Source organism: Moschus berezovskii, chromosome 26, assembly GCF_049115385.1.
Source record: "Moschus berezovskii isolate FMDL1 chromosome 26, NW_MosBer_1.0, whole genome shotgun sequence".
Classification (NCBI taxonomy): domain Eukaryota; kingdom Metazoa; phylum Chordata; class Mammalia; order Artiodactyla; family Moschidae; genus Moschus; species Moschus berezovskii.
The window spans coordinates 12,044,692-12,063,669 of NC_142485.1; positions in this window are offsets into that span (position 1 = coordinate 12,044,692).

Here is an 18,978-nt window from a genome sequence, read left to right on the forward strand (position 1 = left end):
AAGTGATGGGACCGGATGCCATGATCTTAGTTTTCTGAATGTTGAGTTTTAAACCAGCTTTTTCACTCTCCTCTTTCCCTTTCATCAAGAGGCTCTTTAGTTCCTCTTCACTTTCTGCCATAAGGGTGGTGTCACACGCATATCTGAAGTTACTGATATTTCTCCCAGCAATCTTGATTCCAGCTTGTTCTTCATCCAGCCCGGCATTTCGCATGATGTACTCTGCATAGAAGTTAAATAAGCAGGGTGACAATATGCAGCCTTGATGTACTTACTCCTTTCCCAATTTGGAACCAGTCTATTTTTCCATGTCCATTTCTAACTGTTGCTTCTTGACCTGCATACAGATTTCTCAGGAGGCAGATAAGGTGGTCTAGTGGTCTGACAAGACCACCATTCTCTTTAAGACATTTCCACAGTTTGTTGTGATCTACACTGTCAAAGGCTTTGGTGTAGTCAATAAAGCAGAAGCAGATGTTTTTCTGGAACTCTCTTGCTTTTTCGATGATCCAACGGATGTTGGCAATTTGATCTCTGGTTCCTCTGCCTTTTCTAAATCCAACTTGAACATCTGGAAGTTCTTGGTTCACGGTACTGTTGAAGCCTTACTTGGAGAATTTTAAGCATTACTTTGCTAGCATGTGAGATGAGTGCAATTGTGCGGTAGTTTGAGCTTTCTTTGGCATTGCCTTTCTTTGGGATTGGAATGAAAACTGACCTTTTCCATTCCTGGAGCCACTGCTGAGTTTTCCAAATTTGTTGGCATATTGAGTGCAGCACTTTCTCAGCATCATCTTTCAGGATTTGAAACAGCTCAACTGGAGTTCCATTGCTTCCTCTAGCTTTGTTCGTAGTGATGCTTCCTAAGGCCCACTTTACTTCATATTACCGGATGTCTGGCTCTAGGTGAGTGATCACACCATTGTGGTTATCTGGGTCATGAAGATCTTTTTTGTATAGTTCTTCTGTATATTCTTGCCACCTCTTCTTAATATTGTCTGGTTCTGTTAGGTCCATATCATTTCTGTCCTTATGGAGCCCATCTATGCATGTGCCCTTGGCACCTCTAATTTTCTTGAAGAGATCTCTTGTCTTTCCCATTCTATTGTTTCCCTCTATTTGTTTGCATTGATCACTGAGGAGGGCTTTCTTATCTCTCCTTGCTGTTCTTTGGAACTCTGCATTCAAATGGGTATGTCTTTCCTTTTCTCCTTTTCCTTTCACTTCTCTTCTTAGCTATTTGTAAAGCCTCCTCAGACAACCATTTGCCTTTTTGCATTTCTTTTTCTTGGTGATGGTCTTGATCCCTGCCTCCTGTACAATGTCACAAACCTCCATCCATAGTTCTTCAGGCACTCTATGAGATCTAATCCCTTGAATCTATTTCTCACTTCCACTGTATAATCATAAGGGATTTGATTTAGGTCATACCTGAATGGAATTCTCCAGGCCAGAGTACTGGAGCGGGTAGCCTTCCCCTTCTCCAGGGGATCTTCCCAACCCTGAGACTGAACCCAAGTCTCCCTTGTTGCAGGTGGATTCTTTACCAGCTGAACCACAAGGGAAGTCCTTCATGAAGATAATCATAATCATATCAACCAGTACAGAAAAAGCATTTGACAAAATCCAATACCCGTTCATGATTTAAGACTCTCAGCAAGCTAGGAAGAAAGGGAAATTAACCTCACTTTGATTTGTTTAGTAGCGAAAGTCACTCAATCATGTCCAACTCTTTGTGAACCCATGTACAATACAGTCCATGGAATTCTCCAGGCCAGAATACTGGAGTGGGTAGCCTTTTCCTTCTCCAAGGGATCTTCCCAACCCAGGCATCGAACCCAGGTCTCCCACATTGCAGGCAGATCCTTTACCAGATGAGCCACAATGGATGCCCTAACCTCATTTTGATAAAGAACATCTGCAAAAAGTCTATTGCTAACTTCATAGTTGATGGTGAAAGACAGAATGGTATCTCCCTAAGTTTGGGAACAAGGCAGCAATATCTGCTCTCACTGTATGCATGCTCGCCCAGTCGAGTCTGACTCTTTTTGACCCTTTGGGCTGTAATCTGCCAAGCTTCTCTGTGCATGGAATTTTTTTTTTTTCCAGGCAAGAATACTGGAGTGGGTTGCCGTTTCCTCTTCCAGGGAATCGAATTCGAGTCTCCTGGGTCTCCTGCATTGCAGGCAGACTCTTTTCACACTGAGTCATTGAGGAAGACTTGCTTCCACATGCTTTCACTACTCTTATTTATACAGTGCTGAAAGTTCTAGTCACTGCAGTAAAGCAAGAACAAGAAGTAAAAAGGCATAACGAGTGGAAAGGAAGAAGTAAAACTGTCCTTATTTGCAAATGTTACGATTGTTTATAAAAAAAAAATCCCAAAGACTCTACAGAAGAGCACCTGTAACTGCTATGTAAGTTCTGCCAGGTCACAGGATACAAGGTTGATGCAGAAAACAACCACATTTCTATATAGCAACAGCAAATAGGCAGAAACTGTCTAATTGATCCAAAGAAAATGAGATACCTAGTTACATATTTAGCAAAACATGCATAGAGTCTGAATGCTGAAAATACCTAAAACTGATAAAGTCAATCAAAGAAGACATAAATAAATGGAAACATATACTGCGGTCATGGACTGGAAGACACAGCATAGTAAACATGTCAATTCTTCCCCAATTTATAGGTTTAATGTCAATTCAGTTCAGTTCAGTTCAGTCGCTCAGTCGTGTCCGACTCTCCGCGACCCCATGAATCACAGCACGCCAGGCCTCCCTGTCCATCACAAACTCCCGGAGTTCACTCAAACTCATGTCCAGAGTCGGTGATGCCATCCAGCCATCTCATTCTCTGTTGTCCCCTTCTCCTACCGCCCCCAACCTTTCCCAGCATCAGAGTCTTTTCCAGTGAGTCAACTCGTCGCATGAGGTGGCCAAAGTATTGCAGTTTCAGCTTTAGCATCAGTCCTTCCAATGAACACCCAGGATTGATCTCCTTTAGAATGGACTGGTTGGATCTCCTTGCAGTACAAGGGACTCTTAAGAGTCTTCTCCAGCACCACAGTTCAAAAGCATCAATTCTTCGGTGATCAGCTTTCTTCATAGTCCAACTCTCACATCCATACATGACCATGGAAAAAACCATGGCCTTGACTAGATGGACCTTTGTTGGCAAAGTAATGTCTCTGCTTTTTAATATACTATCAAGGTTGGTCATAACTTTCCTTCCAAGGAGTAAGCATCTTAATTTCATGGCTGCAATCAGCATCTGCAGTGGATTTTGGAGCCCCCAAAAAATAAGGTCTGACACTGTTTCCACTGTTTCCCCATCTATTTCCCATGAAGTGATGGGACCAGATGCCATGATCTTTGTTTTCTGAATGTTGAGCTTCAAGCCAACCTTTTCACTCTCCTCTTTCACTTTCATCAAGAGGCTTGTGTAATTCCTATCAAAATCCCAACAAGATATTCTGTAGACATAGATAAGCATATTCTAATATTTACATGAAGAAAGAAGCACAAGCCCTAGAATGACTAAAGGAATCTTAAAAAAAAAAAAGAATAAATTGTGAGGAATTACTCTACCCCATATAAGATACTGTATGAGACCAGGATGAAATAAAGGAAAGATCAAACTGTGAAAGTAGAGATAACACCTCCTCCAAACAGTCTTCCTGGATTAGCTCCTGTACTTCACTGGCCCCTGTGTATATACCCTACTTGAACTGTATCAAATTATTTTCCCTTCATTAATATGGGAGTTGGTGAGCATTCCTATTTCTCAGCTGTGTTTTCAATAATCTGCAATACACAGAGCTTGGTGAGGGCATCATTGTGGCTTCTACCTTTCTGCTTTTCTCACCAGGCCCAGGAAGGTGTTCTGAACCTAGTGGGCATTCAGCTGTTTTGCAGCCAGAACAGACTGAGATGATTATTCTCATTGTACTCTTCTCAGGGCTTCCTGGCCCCCACCCGGCACCTTGTCCCCAGGGTGCATCAGGAATCCAGAACCGCAGCTCATGATCTCAGAGGCTTCATCACCTCCCAGCACCAGCTGCTGAGCCCATTACCTAGAGCTGGGCAGGAAGCACCCGAGGTCTCCTGAAAACTGATGATGTCAGGAGAGTCTTCCTCCGGCCCCCGCCAGGCTCTGCTTTGGAACCCTTGGGGCCACCAGGCTGTCCATTCTGTTGGCAGTTCCTCTTCCGGTACTCAAAGACTTGTGGTGGGTGGAGGGCTTGGGCTGGGGCCAGGGGAAATGGGAACAGTGCAATGAAAAGCAGGAGCCTGTGACTCTTTGGTTTCCAGGCCGGAAGCACTTGGAAGAGGCGGACTCTCTACTTTTTTTTTTTTCTGGCTGTGCTGGATCTTCACTGCTCGTCCTTGCAGCGCTCGGGGTTCTCACTGCGGTGGCTTCTCTTGCTGCGGCTCGTGGGCTCTAGAGCACAGGGTCAGTAGTTGTGGTTCATGGGCTTCGTTGCTCCAAGGTGTGTGCGATCTACCTAGATCAGGGATGGAACCCACATCCCCTGCATTGGCAGACAAACTCTTAATCACTGGATCACCAGGGGAGTCCAGCATTTCATTTTTATATTGAGGAGGTGGTGGAGGGCCTGGCAGGATGACTTTGGAGGGACTGCCCTTCCTGCAGCCTAGAAAGAGGATTCCAGAGGCTAGAGGGCTTCCCTGGGGGCTCAGAGGGTAAAGAATCTGCCTGCAGTGCAGGAGACCAGGGTTCGATCCCGGGGTTGGGAAGATCCCCTGGAGAAGAGAATGGCAGCCCACTGCAGTATTCTTGCCTGGAGAATGCCATGGACAGAGGAGCCTGGAGGGCTGTAATTCCTGGGGTCGTGACATAGACTGAACGACCTTAGAGAGAGATGCTGCTGCTGAGTCGCTTCAGTCGTGTCCGACTCTGCGAGACCCCACAGAAGGCAGCCCACCCGGCTCTCCCGTCCCTGGGATTCTAGAAGTGGCTAAAAAGACACCCCTGCTCCTGTCATGTTTCCCTGGTGACCACAGATGGCGTCTGTGTGCCCTTTCTGTTGCCTGCAAGCCCAGGAGTTCCTCACTCCAGAGCATCCTGGAATGCCTTGCTGGCTCTTGGGGCTCCTGCCTTTGGTCTTAAATGGTATCACGGCACTGAAATCACTTTCTCATCTGTGGGGGAGGGCGGGGGGTGCGGGTGGGGAGATGTGAGTCCAGGCATGTGAGTGGAGAGTAAGCCAAACCAAGCAAAGAAGCTCAAGTAAGAAATGAGTCCTAAGTGATGCATAATGGGTCAAGCAATACCTGGGTGGATGTGCTTGTACCCAGAGCCCAGCATACCGTGGGGGCTGAGCAGCTGCCTTTATCAGAATTCTTCCCTCTGCGTGTGTTTTTCATGGCTCTTGCCCCTCGTGGCCCTCCTAGGTCCCTGGGCTGTGCCTCTGGTCCCTTTCACACTCCCTACAAGTTGGGCATCTTAGCCAGAGGCCCCCAGAAAAGGCTCCCCACCTGCATCTGGGCAGTTGCTGGCATTGCAGTGGCTCCCTTCCACCTTCCCACTCACCAGCTTTCTCACAGCACTCACATAGGCCTCCAGAGGAGGACGGGCCAGATCACACCTAGATCCTGTGCTCCCTTTCTGCCCTCAGGCCTCCTTCTTCACCCCTGGGAACCAACAGGGAACTGAGAGGGGGGCGGTCCCTGGGGATGACCGCCCCAGCAGGACAGAGCTTGGACGCCGTCCTGCCGGCGTGAAATTGGGGAAGTGGTGGGGACAGGCTGCGGGGCTGTCGGGGGGAACTTTCTGCTTCTCGCTCTCTTTTTACAAAATGTACTTACGACACTGGGGACGTGGCAGGGAAGGGCGCAGACAAGAAAGGGGGGATTTGGAAGCAAGCAAGAAAACAGAACGGTCCATTGGACTTGCATTCCTGAGGCTGGACTCATGCTAGTCTGCTGTGACAGACTTGGGGCAAGGCTGCCTGCCTCGAAGACTCCAGATAGATCGTTCAAACGTGGGCCTCTCGGAGTCCTGGTTCCAAGAGAGAGGATTCATACATAACAATTTTTTTTTTTAACTTCAGTTCAGTTCAGTCGCTCAGTCGTGTCCAACTCTCCACGACCCCATGAATCACAGCACGCCAGGCCTCCCTGTCCATCACCAACTCCCAGAGTTCACTCAAACTCATGTCCACAGAGTCGGTGATGCCATCCAGCCATCTCATTCTCTGTCGTCCCCTTCTCCTCCCGCCCCCAATCCTTCCCAGCATCAGAGTCTTTTCCAGTGAGTCAACTCGTCGCATGAGGTGGCCAAAGTATTGCAGTTTCAGCTTTAGCATCAGTCCTTCCAATGAACACCAGGGATAAGTTTTTTGATGTCCTGGGCTGTAAGCCCCTTGAAGGGTAGAAAGCACACTTTTTTTTTCTTTTTTCCAGAAAGAATATCTTAACTATCTTTTAGTTTCCTAAGTACATAGCAAAGTGCCTGGCATACAGAAAATACTAAAAACCCAATGAACTGGAAATTGCCCTGCTCTTTCTGTGGTGTGTAAGCCTCCCCGCTTAGTTTACAAGGAAGGTGAGTGTAGGGTGCGGTAAACAGAGGTCACCTTTAGAAGTGAGAGGGAGTGAAACAAACTCTTGTAGCCCATCCCCAGGGGTAGGGGGAGAGGAGCTGGGTGGGTGTGCCTTCTGTCGAAAGCATAAAGCTGGCAGGAAGTCGGTATTTCTCCTGCGGTGTAGGGTCCTGCCCCTTTCCCTATTTCTCCTGGGATCCCACCTTCTATCTGCCCAGCCCAGAGGAGTCAGGTGGCTCTCCTGTACCACCGACATCATGGCCATTCCCACATAAAGCTGCTGGGCTGGAATTAACAAACACCTTTTCCTTTTAAGCTCAATTGTAACCACACAATGACTGGGGTCTTTTTACCTTTTGTTTTGTTTCAAACACATTCAAAAGTAAAGAGAATAGTGCTTCCCCCCACGTTCCCATCACCCAGCTTCCAGAACGGTCAATGCTCTGCCTTTTTTCACCCACTGGATGATTTTGAAGCTTTCTCCTAGCCATCCTACCATTTCCTCTGTAATTATATAGTCTCTGTTACCAAAGGAGAAGGGCTTCTTACCTTAAAAACACAACAATAACATTGTTATTCTTTAAAAAGTCAACAATAACTCAGTATTATCAAACATGCTGCTAGTGTTCAAATTTCTTGGATTGTCTCATATTTCTTACTGAATTGTTAAAGATATCTTTATGCTTGTAAAACATCTATAAATAAAATTTGCCATTTTAACCACTTTTAGATGTGCAATTCAGTGGCATTGATTACATTCTCAGTGTTATGCAATCATTGCACTATTTCTAAAATTTTTTTCATCATCCCAAACAGAAATTCTGTACCCATAAGCAATAACTCTTCCTTTCCCTCACCCTGGTAATTTCTAATCTAACTTCTGTTTCTGTGAATCTACCTTTTTTAGATATTTCACATAAGTGGAATCATACCATATTTGGCCTTTTGTTTCTGGATTATTTTGTTTAGACGTTGTTTTTAAATTTCAGCCAGGTTTTAGCCTGTATCAGAACGCCATTCCTTTTTAAGGCTGAATAGTATTCCATTGAATGGATATACTAAGTTTTGTTTACCCATTGATGTCCATCTGTTGATGGACACTGGGTTGTTTACACCTTTTGGCTATTGTGAATAATGCTGCGATGAACATTGGTGTGCAAGTATCCGTTTGAGTCCCTGTTTTCAATTCTTTTGGATGCACATCTAAGAGTGGAATTGCTGGGTCGTAGGCCTGGCGTGCTGTGATTCATGGGGTCGCAAAGAGTCGGACACGACTGAGTGACTGAACTGAACCGAACTGAACTGAATGGTAGCTCTATGTTTAACTTTCTGAGGACCAGTCAAACTATTTTCCACTGCTGCTGAACCATTTTACATCCCCACGAGAAATGCAGAAGTGTTCCAATTTCTCCGTATCCTATCTGACACTTGTCATTTTCCACTTTAAAAAGTGTAGCCATTCTAGTAGGTATGAAGTCATACCTCCCTGCATGTTACTGATGACTTATGATGTGAAGTGTCTTTTGATGTGCTTCTTGGCTATTTGTATATCTTCTTCAGAGAAACATCTATTCAAGTCCTTTGCCCATTTTAAAACTGGGTTGTTTATCTTTTGTTGTTGAGTTGCAGGAGTTTTTAAAAAAATGTTCATTCAAGAAAGGGAACACATGTACACCCGGGGCGAATTCGTGTCAATGTATGGAAAACCAACCAATATATTAATGTAAGGTAATTTGCCTCCAATAAAATAAATTTAAAAAAATAAAATAAAATAAATGTTCAGGGTATTAAACTCTTACTAGATATGATTTACCAATATTTCTCCCATCCTGAAGATTGTCACTTCATTTTCTCAATAGTGTTTTTTGATGCACAAAAGTTTTTAGTGTTCCATTCCGTTCCGTCGCTCAGTCGTGCCTGACACTATGCGACCCCGTGGACTGTAGCCTACCAGGCTTCTCCGTCCATGGGATTCTCCAGGCAAGAATACTGGAGTGGGTTACCGTTTCCTTCTCCAGGGGATCTTCCCGACCCAGGGATCGATACCTACTTTTCCATTAGAGGCCTGTGTTTTTGGCATCATATTTAGGAAATTGATGCCGAATCTAGGTCACAAGGAGTTTCCCAAACTATGTTTTCCTGTAAGTTTCATAGTTTTACGTCTTAAATTTAGGTCTTCAATCCATTTTTAGTTAATTTTTCTTTATAGTTTGTCCGAAGTTCAGAAATAGCAGAAGTGAAAACAGTGAATCACAAAGGCAGTAATTAATAAAAGTTTATTGTGCACACACCAGAAAAAGAGAGTTTTTGAACTGGGAGCATTCAAATATAGCATGGAAGGAGGGGCAGAGATATGTTATTGTATGGCAGTTTATACAGTAGGGAGGCAGTGACTGTTTATTCTCCACAGTGCTTAGTTATAGAGTTCCCTTAAATGATAGGGAATGGTTACTTCATATCAATTCAGGGAAGACTTTAAGTTTCACTTACGATTTTCAGAGGCATAAGCAAGAAGTGATCTAGGGCAAGTTAGTCTCGCTTGTCTTGCAAAATAAGCTAAATTAAACTTTGTTTTTCTGACAAAACTGGTTTTGTCTGCTTAGGGAATGAATTTTCAAGTCTGGTCTCTGTTTGATTTTAAAGGTGTAAGGTAAGGGTCCAGCTTCGTGCTTTTGCACATGGATATCTAGTTTTCCCAGCACCATTTGTTAAAGAGACTTTTTTCCTATTGAATGACTGTGTTATCTTTTTGACAATCAGTTGACTGTATCAGGGTTTATTTCTGAGTTCTCATTTTGATAAATCTTTGATCTATACATTTATCCTTATACCAGGCACCGTGCTGTTTTCATTACTGTGGCTTCGTAGTAAGTTTTGAAATTGAGAATGAGTCCACTAACTTCGTTCTTCTTTCTCAAGATTGTTTTTTGCTATTTGCAGGCCCTTGAGATTGCAAAAAAAATTCATACAAAGGATTTTATTTTAATTTTAAGATGAGTTTTTCTATTTCTGCAAAAGACACCACTGGAATTTTGATACGGATTGCAGTGAATTTGCATATTTTTGGGCTTGTATCATCAGCTTTTTAAAGTTTCTTTATTGTTATTTTTTAATTGGAGTGTAGTTGATTTCCAATATTGTGTTAGTTTCCAACGTGCAGCAAAGTCAATCAGTTATACATATACATATATACCCTCTTTTTAGACTCTTTTCCCGTATAGGTCATTGCACAATATTGAGTAGAGTTCTCTGTGCTCTACAGTTGTATCATCATCTTAATAATATTGTCTTCCAATTCAGGAGCATGGGACATTTTCCCATTTATTTAGGGTTTTCTTTCAGCAGTGTGTTATACAAGTCTTTTGTCTCTTTGGTTAAATCTATTCCTAAATATTTTATTCTTTTAGATGCTATTAGAGATGGAATTATTTTTTTCAATTTTGGGGAAGGATTGATCAGTGTTAATGTATAGAAATACAACAGAATTTTGTGTATTGATTTTTTTCTTTTTTTTTTTTTACCTTGCATTGTCTTATGGGATCTTAGTTCCCCGACCAAGGATTGAACTCAGGCCCTTTGCAGTGAAAGAGCAGAGTCCTAACCACTGGATCGCCAAGGAACTCCCCCAATCACACTTAAATTCACTAAAAAGCTCATCTTCCTTTGTCTCTGTACTCTCAGACTATACCTTCCATCACCCACCCTCTGCTCACCCACAAATCCTTCCCTCCTAGCAATAAATAATAAATTTAAAGTGAACAAACTATAAATATGTTACAAAGTAAAACTTACAGGGTTTGTTGATGCCTCCTGTGTAGAGTATAAGAGGGAAAGAGAGAGGTCCAGGATGGGACCAAGAATTTTGGCTGGAGAACCTGGCAGAAGAAATTTGCCACTTACTAGAATGGTGGGGGATGGAGAAGCCAATGGCAAGCCACTCCAGTACTCTTGCCTAGAAAATCCCATGGATGGATGAGGCTGGTGGGCTGCAGTCCATGGGGTCGCTACGAGTCGGGCATGACTGAGCGACTTCACTTTCACTTTTCACTTTCCTGCATTGGAGAAGGAAATGGCAACCCACTCCAGTGTTCTTGTCTGGAGAATCCCAGGGACAGGGGAGCCTGGTGGGCTGCCATCTACGGGGTCGCAAAGAGTCAGACATGACTGAAGTGACTTAGCAGCAGCAGCAGAATAGGGGGGATGATTTCACTGGGGGATATGACTGTTTTAAAGAACACAGGTGACCCATCAAAGCACCTCATGGTTGGACTCTGCAGAGGTCTGTTATTCTAGTTTAATATGTAATCACTGTTATGACCGGTCAGTAGATTTCGGGTCACCTACCCCTAGTTCCTCTCCCTTATTTTACCAAAATTGACCCTTGTCTCAAATGTTTATGAAAGAATCTTAATCCAGTCCATAGTATCTTACTGGTAATGCTTAGCGCATGAGATATCTTCCCCACAAGTTGCTCAGAGACCCATATCTCCCCCTTATCAAAGGGCTCAGTCCCTCAAACGCTACCCACACTTGGGACTGGGCTGTTCAGAGAGAAATTCCTGCCATTTCCCCCAAGAGCATCTAGGTTTCCTAACATGCTCTACCCGTTGGGCAAACTTCTCAGGGAGGGGTGGGTGGAAGCATATAAAATCAATCGCCCTAAGGTATAATCGAAAGAGACTTTTTCTTTTGGGGTCCTTTCATTTTAATAAGAGGTATGACCATCAATCAAAAGCATGCGTTTATAGTGATGGGATTTTCAGGAGAAATTTTTTTCCCTTGGAGGAATGCGTCTTTCTATCTCTCTCAAATCCACATGCTGTACTATCCTTTAAGCAGCAGGCCTGACAATGGTTCTAACAATGTTTCTTTCTTTCTTTTTTTCTCTCTTTTTGGTTTTGCATGCACTGAGTCTTCATTACCGCGTGCAGTTTTTCTCTAGTTGTGGAGAGTGGGAGCTACTCTCTAGTTGCAGTTTGCAGGCTCCTCATTACGGTGGCTTCTCCTTTTAAAGGGCTCTGCGGTGCTCGGGCTTCAGTAGTTGTGGTGCTGGGGCTCAGTAGTTACGGTTCGTGGGGTCTAGAATGTGGGCTTAGTAGCTGTGACCCACAGGCTTAGTCGCTGCATGGCAGGGCACGTGGGATCTTAGAGTCCTCACCAAGTATCGAACTCCAGTTGCCTGCACTGGCAGGCAGATTCTTAATCACTGGGCCACCAGGGAAGTCCCTCTAACAACATTTCTCAATGCTTTGTTCTTCCCGGGGTGCTACAACCTCTCAGGAGTTGTGCTGGGGGAAGACTCCTTGGGAATGTCCAGAGCGGGGCTTCCCACCCTCTTTCTAGGCTGGTGAATCAGGTGAGAAAGTTACCCTGGGAGGAGATGATGATGGACCAGGTTGCTAAGAGCAAGTCAGTTGGGGAAAGAGTGTTCAAGGAACACCTTGGTGGGATTTCTGGCCTTGGGAAAGAGAAACCTTTTCAGTCGGAAGATATTACCTTTTGTCACACTTAAAACAAGAGCCCAAAGTAATGAACATCTGTTCTGTGAGCGTAACTAGGAGTGAAGGAGTGAAGGCACCTGGGAGTGAGGCTGAGAACAATGAATAAATGCCCGTGGGGCCCTTTGCCAGAGGTGCCCACCGTGTTAAACAAGGCGCGCACGGCCGCTTCGAGAAGCCGCCAGTCTGAACCTCTCCTGTCTTGCTTATGCCATCCTACAGCTGGGACACCGTTGTCCCTCTTCTATGCCTTTCCAAGTCCTAATCACTTGTTCACTGCTGCTGCTGCTGCTGCGAAGTCGCTTCAGTCGTGTCCGACTCTGTCTGACCCCATAGACGGCAGCCCACCAGGCTCCACCGTCCCTGGGATTCTCCAGGCAAGAACACTGGAGTGGGTTGCCATTTCCTTCTCCAATGCATGAAAGGGAAAAGTGAAAGTGAAGTCGCTCAGTCGTGTCCGACTCTTCGCGGCCCCATGGACTGCAGTCCACCAGGCTCCTCCACCCATGGGATTTTCCAGGCAAGAGTACTGGAGTGGGGTGCCATCGCCTTCTCCTCACTTGTTCATACTCAACTCCAATCCCCATCTTCACGAAGTTCCTTTCTAATCACCCTCATCTGGAAGTGATTTCTTCTTTCTCAGAATCCAGCAAACCCCAGCGCTCACTGCCCTTCCTCTATTCTTGTCAATAGAATTGACAGGATTTTCAATTGGCAGTTATTTTCTGGTGTTTAAGCCCCGCCTTGTAGAATGGACTCTCTGTGAAGGTGGCCACCGTGTCTGATAGCTCTTGGGGTCTCCCAGCATCTCTCCTGGGGGCCCAGTCCAGGGCTGTATACAGTAGGTGCTGATCGATGAATGAGGAATGGACGCCATCGCACAGGCGTTCTTTCTCAGCCATCGTCTTCCAAAAAAAGGACAGGCCTGTTTCCCTGGGATGAATGACAAGGCAAAGCAGACCGTTGGTCAGTCAGGGACTTGTCCCCTCAGAGCAAGCTGGGCTGGTGCTGGGTTTAATTTAGGCTGCTCTGCCCTTCATGCTTTGGAAGGACTTTCCCACGACAGGCTGGGGACCTGGAGTTCTGTGCCATTAGCACCACTCTGGAGAGATAAGTAGGGACGATGCTGTCAGGGGTGCCGGCCTCTGACCTGGTTCTGCTTCTGCGTGGGGCTGAAGCTTTTTGCAGCCTTGATGTTTGCCGTTTCATTCCCAGCTCATCAGCTGGAGCGTGCCCACATGGAGCACGGGGTCTGGGCTTCAGTGTGGGGGTGGTGGCATGCACCCATGGGCGGGTGGACCTAAGCTAGGCGCACGTGACCAAAAATATAGATGCAGTGATTCACTGCAGGCCGGGAGGGTGCACGTCTGATTGAGTTTCTGTGGATTGTGTGTTCACATCTCCAGCGTTGCAGGACTCACAATAGGGTGTGCTTATTTGCAGGTGCGTGCGTGTGTGTGTTACACTTGTGCCTGTCTGTGTGTGTGCTTATGTGTGTGTGCTCTCCCATCTGAGCTTCTGCCTTGCTGACTGTGTATATCAGCGCTGCCTGCCTTCATGTCTGGATGGCTATGCCAAGAATGTGAGCCTTTCTCCGACTGGTTCCCAAGAACTGATGGATCCTTCTTGTCCCCAGACCCCGACCTCGGCACAATGTGAAATAGATCCTAATGGATTCGCTCCTCCTTCTTCTGGAGTTGGGGATGAAGAAATGGAGGAAGCCCACAGTGCCCCTAGCAAGGACTCTTTTCCTTGATCGTGTCATTTCTTTGGTAGTTTGTGGTTCTGATCGGGCTTTGAGAGCCACGGGAGCCCTGAAACTTGAGTGTCCGTGGCACCATTTGGAATAGGAAATAAAAAGGTTCTTCCCCACTACTGGGAAGAGGAAGGCATTTAACTCTCTTCCCAATCCTGGCCACACCTCCTGCCTCCCTGTGCCTGAGTCTGCCCAGTCCCTGGCAGGAAGGAAGGCATTAAGGAAGCTGGGGTGATCCGCTCTCCTTGAGGAGCCCTGAACCTTGGCAGGGGGAAAGGAAGATGCTTTTTAGCCAAAAAGGAAAGATGGATGCTGTCTTCCACAGCCGCCGCCCCGCCCCCAGGAGAGAGCTAACATTCCCAGCACTGTTTACATTCTTTTCCTTCTGGCCTCCCCGTCCCCCACCCTTTCTAGGTCCTTACTTTGGGCTGGCAGAGAGACTGCGCTCCTAGAGACAAAGCTACCTTCCTGCTTGGGGGAGGGAGGGGGGATGCCCAGCCTCACTCCGGTTTGTCAGAATGCCACCAGCTCCGACTTCCACCCTTTCTTCACTCATTCTTCTACACCCTCCAGCACCTCTGGATTAACCCTTTCATCTCCTTCCAGGAACCAGGGAGCAACCCAGATTCCAGGAAGCGGAGGTCAATGCTAACGGCTGGCCCCAGTCTCCCGTCCTCCCCGCACCTCCAGCTCCCTGCCCTCAGCTCCCAAACCCTGTCCAGCAGAGAAATTGGAACAAGCTGCCAGCCAGGCCAGAGGAGATAGCCAGGTTGGTCATTTTCTTTGTGACCCCGACAGTCTCCTACTAAATCCCAAAAGCGCGATTGGTAAAGGAGACAGAATCACCTTAGCCTCCTTCTGCTGCCCGCCTCCCGCAGAGCATCCACAAAGCAGCATTTTCACAGGAGCCCAGGAATCCTGGGGGCGGGGGTGAGGGGGTGGGGGGCGGTGGGCAGACTCAGGCACTGGGAGGCAGGAGGTGTGGCCAGGACTGGGAGGAAAGAGTTAAATGCCTTTGTCTGTCCAGTACTGTGGGAAGAAACTGTCAGTTGCGGGGAAGGGGGGAGCCGAGGTACAGCAGGCTGTCCTCAATGGTATCACCTTGGTTTCCCCAAGGGATGCCCTTCCTTGCTTTCTTTCCCTTCTCCATCACAGGACAAAGTTGCCCTGCCTGATGTCTGTCCAAAACTGCCAGTCAAACACTGGTAGTGCTGCTTCCGTGGAATGAAGTGAACCCCAGCTTTCTCTATGGGATGGGAGTTCCTGCCAGGGGCTTGGACTGGTCCTAATCACCTTTGTATCAGTTCAGTCGCTCAGTTATGTCTGACTCTTTGTGACGTCATGCAGTATACACGCCAGGCTTCCCTCTCCATCACCAACTCCTGAAGCCTACTCAAACTCATGTCTGTCACGTCGGTGATGCCATCGAACCATCTCATCCTCTGTCGTCCCCTTCTCCTCCCGCCTTCAATCTTTCCCAGCATCAGGGTCTTTTCCGATGAGTCGGTTCTTGGCATCAGGTGGCCATGTGGGGACTGGCAGAGAGAAAAGTGCCCAGTGAGCCCTGGGCTGCCGCACCCCCACCAGCAGGGTCTGCATGGCAGCCCCGAGGCAGTCTCCTCTTCCTCCTCTTTCTCCTCCTGTTGCAGCAGAATTCCTTCTCACCCCTTGGGATTGAAAAAGCAAAAGTGGCATTTCCCCGTTAAAAACAAGAAACATTTTTCCCTTACCATAGCCTCTCCGCTGGCACCTGGACCTTGACCACTCCCAGGCGGGGGTCTTTCCTGATGGGCTTTGGCCACCCCAGAGCCTTTGTGAGGCTCACCTTCCTTCCTCTTTCCAGGTGGGAAAAAAAGCTCCAGGCTCTGTCTTAATTGGAGGGTCTCATACTTGAGGCGCAGGTTTCCCTGTTTGGGGAAGAAGTAATCCTCTTGTTTTGCTCCCTGTCCTTCCAAGCACCGGCCACCTTTGACTCAGCACCTGTTCCCGGAGGCAAAGTATGGACTGATGCGAGAGAAAGGCCAGAGAATGTGCAGCCTGAGTACCAGGCAGGCTCTTGCCTTGTTCAAGCTTTCCCTTTCAGGGAGAGGGGTAGAAGAAACCACGGATCCAAGCAGCACAGCGGATCTGCCCTCTTCCTGGTTGCCTCCTCGGCCAGTCAGAGCAGTGGGCTGCATCGCAGTCAGCCAGTCTCCAGGGTGACTGCAGGATCTGGGGGTTGGTGGGCACCCTCACCTGCTCTCTCCCTCCCTCACCCTCCTGACCCTGGGATGCCCGAGTGAGCCTTTCCTGTGTGATCTCAGTCCAGCCTCAGTTTCCCCTCTGGACCTCAGCTTTTTCTTTTCCTTTTTAGTTTTTGGCCATGCCCCGTGACATGTGGGATCTTAGTTCCCCAACCAGGGAGCAAACCCTCACCCCTTGCAGTGGAAATGTAGACTCTTAACTGCTGAACCACCTGGGAAGTCCCCCAGACTGCAATTTTTTCATTCTTTCCAATGTTGGTGTTGGATTTGTCACACGAGTGTATGCTCCTCGGTTTTTGTCTCATCACAACAAAGATTTGGAGTGATGGATTAGATCTTTCAGACCCTAGCTTTTAGCTCTTTGGTGCCACCATCATCCTACCCTCCTGGACTGGACTGATTGTGACCGAAGCAGAAGCAAAGAATAGAAAGTCAGCTGTTCAGAAGCCACACCTACACACGCTGTTTGAAGAGAGACAGGGCAGAGGGGAAAGCTTGAACACAGGTGGTCTTGGACAAAGCACAAGGCTCAGCCTCCTGAGCTAGGCTCCTACAAACACGCGCACAGACACACATGTACATGGACCCAGCTGTGGTGCTCAGGGGATCAACCACGAGCTACAATCAACAAGGGCAGGAGAGCACGTCCTGCTATTAGAACTTCTGCCCACAGGGCAAGGCAGCAACTGCCTCTTCTGCTTCTGCTGACCACGTTCTCCAAATCACAGACCATCACACAACTGGCCCCTGACACGATAGAATGACCTGTTGCATACTCGGAGCCCCCAGTACAGAGACAGCAGCCACCTGAACTCAGTAGCTTCAGAGGCCCACATTCCCAGTCTGCCTCCAAGGGCACAGGACAAAGGTCATCTGGGGGCTCAGGGCCAGGGTAAACTCTCACTGGGCAATGCACGCTTCTGTCCACAGTTGGATGACCCCTATAGACTGGGCAGCCTAACTCCCCTGCGGCTAGCAATTAGGATGACTTCCCGGCAGTGGGTCACTTGCTTCCCACCCTTGGCGGGCCATCAGAAACACTGGCATGAGGGTAAATGGGTACATCGCCTGGAGAGGGAAATTTGGCCGTATCTTTTAAATTTGCAAATGTGTATACTGTACGATACAGTGATTTTACAGGAATTTATTCTACAAATATACTTACACACGTGTGAAATGACATGATTACAAGCGATGCACTGCAATGTCATCTATTAGGAACGACTGGAAGTCAGTGAGATGTCTATCGGTAGCTGTTTGGTTTCATAGATTATGGTATATACCCACAATGGAATACTGAAAATGGGAGGCTTTTGCGCATTGGTATGGAAGAATCATGGATTTATATTGTTAAGATAAGCAAGGTTCAGGACAGTGGGTATATTTTACCAGTATTTGGGTCAAAAAGGAAAATAAAGGACAAAGGCATATATATTTTTTATTGACCTTATGTTAAATGTTAGCAGAAAGATAAACAGGAGACTAATGGTGGCTACTATTAGGGAGTTGAAAACTGAGATGAAGGCAATTTTCTAGTAAATGATTTCGTGTATTTTGATGGCTGAATAACGTGAATGCATTACAGATTCACAACATAAAATAAAGAAACACAAAAGCACAAGAAGAAGAGACCCAAGTGATGAAAGATGGATGGACTCCTCCCTGTGGGGGACCCCAAGGCCAGGGGTGGATGGTGGGTGGGGTGGGGGATGGCCGGCCAGACTGAGAACATTGAGGGGATGGGCCAGAGCAGAGGAAAAGCTCTCCAGGTGTTGGGCAGTGCTGTCTGCCGGCGCATAAAAGCCTTCAAAACAGGGGCCAGAATTCCTCTCTCCACAATCCCCGTGGTTATAGGCCTAACCATTCCCCAAAGGCAGGCACACGCATGTAAGTTTGGGAAATCTTGTCCTTCTTGAAATGTAAATATCGGAACACACTTCCTCAGATTAACAACGTCCCCCCTAAAGCCACGGCAGCCTCTGAAGCAACTTGACTTCCTGGCACCCCTCTCCTTTTCCCCCAACCAACTCAAATGTCCTGAAAACAAACAAAAAAAAAACCCCCAAACCTTGCTGAATGGCTGGGATTAGTTTTAGAGGTTACTCTTTGAGAATCTTCTGACACCCCTGGAGATAAGTGGCAACACTCTGGGGTGTTGCAAAACCTGACTTGGGAGGGACTGCCTGACGGTCAGCAAGAGGCCTCGGTCAAGACTCCGGCCAAGCGGGACCGGCACTGCTCGGCAGGACGGTGCGGGGGTTGAGGGGGAGAGGCTGGGCCTGCCTGGGGTACAGCCTGGGCACGGAAGGCATTTGCTTGGGAGCCACTGAGCAGTCCTGCTTGCGGGTGAGCACGGGGTCCCTGGGAGATGACACGGGTTCTTTTTCCCTGGGGATAATTTTAGGTCTTCACTTGGCCTCCAGTCTCTCCAACTCCCAGCCCCTGGCTCGGCCTCCCAGAGGGATTGCTGAGACCAGTGACTTGACAGGGTACTGTTGAAATATAGAGCTCTTCAAAAGAGACTGGCTAAGGCATGGCCCTGGAGGCTTTTTCCATGATATTTTCCCCCCTTTCTCCCATTGTTTCGGGATAGGAAGCAAGATGGCTCGAGGATCAGGTTCTGGTAGAATTTAATAAGGGTTTCAGATCTTCCTGCCCCTCAACTTGAACCTAGGGGCGTGTTTTTCAGCTTCATCTCCCCACACCCAGTTTGAGAGGAACTGGCTTAGAGACAGAGCTTGGCTGAGAAGCAGCCTTCGGTATGGGGGAGGGGTAGGGTGGAGGAGGCCCTGGGCTTCTTAGGTGCGGGGAACCTCTGATGTCATTGTAGGAGAGACTCCAGCAGGCATTCAAGTGCCAGGCCTGCGGTGCCACACACTCCGAGATGCAACGTGTGAAGTCCTCACCCCAATG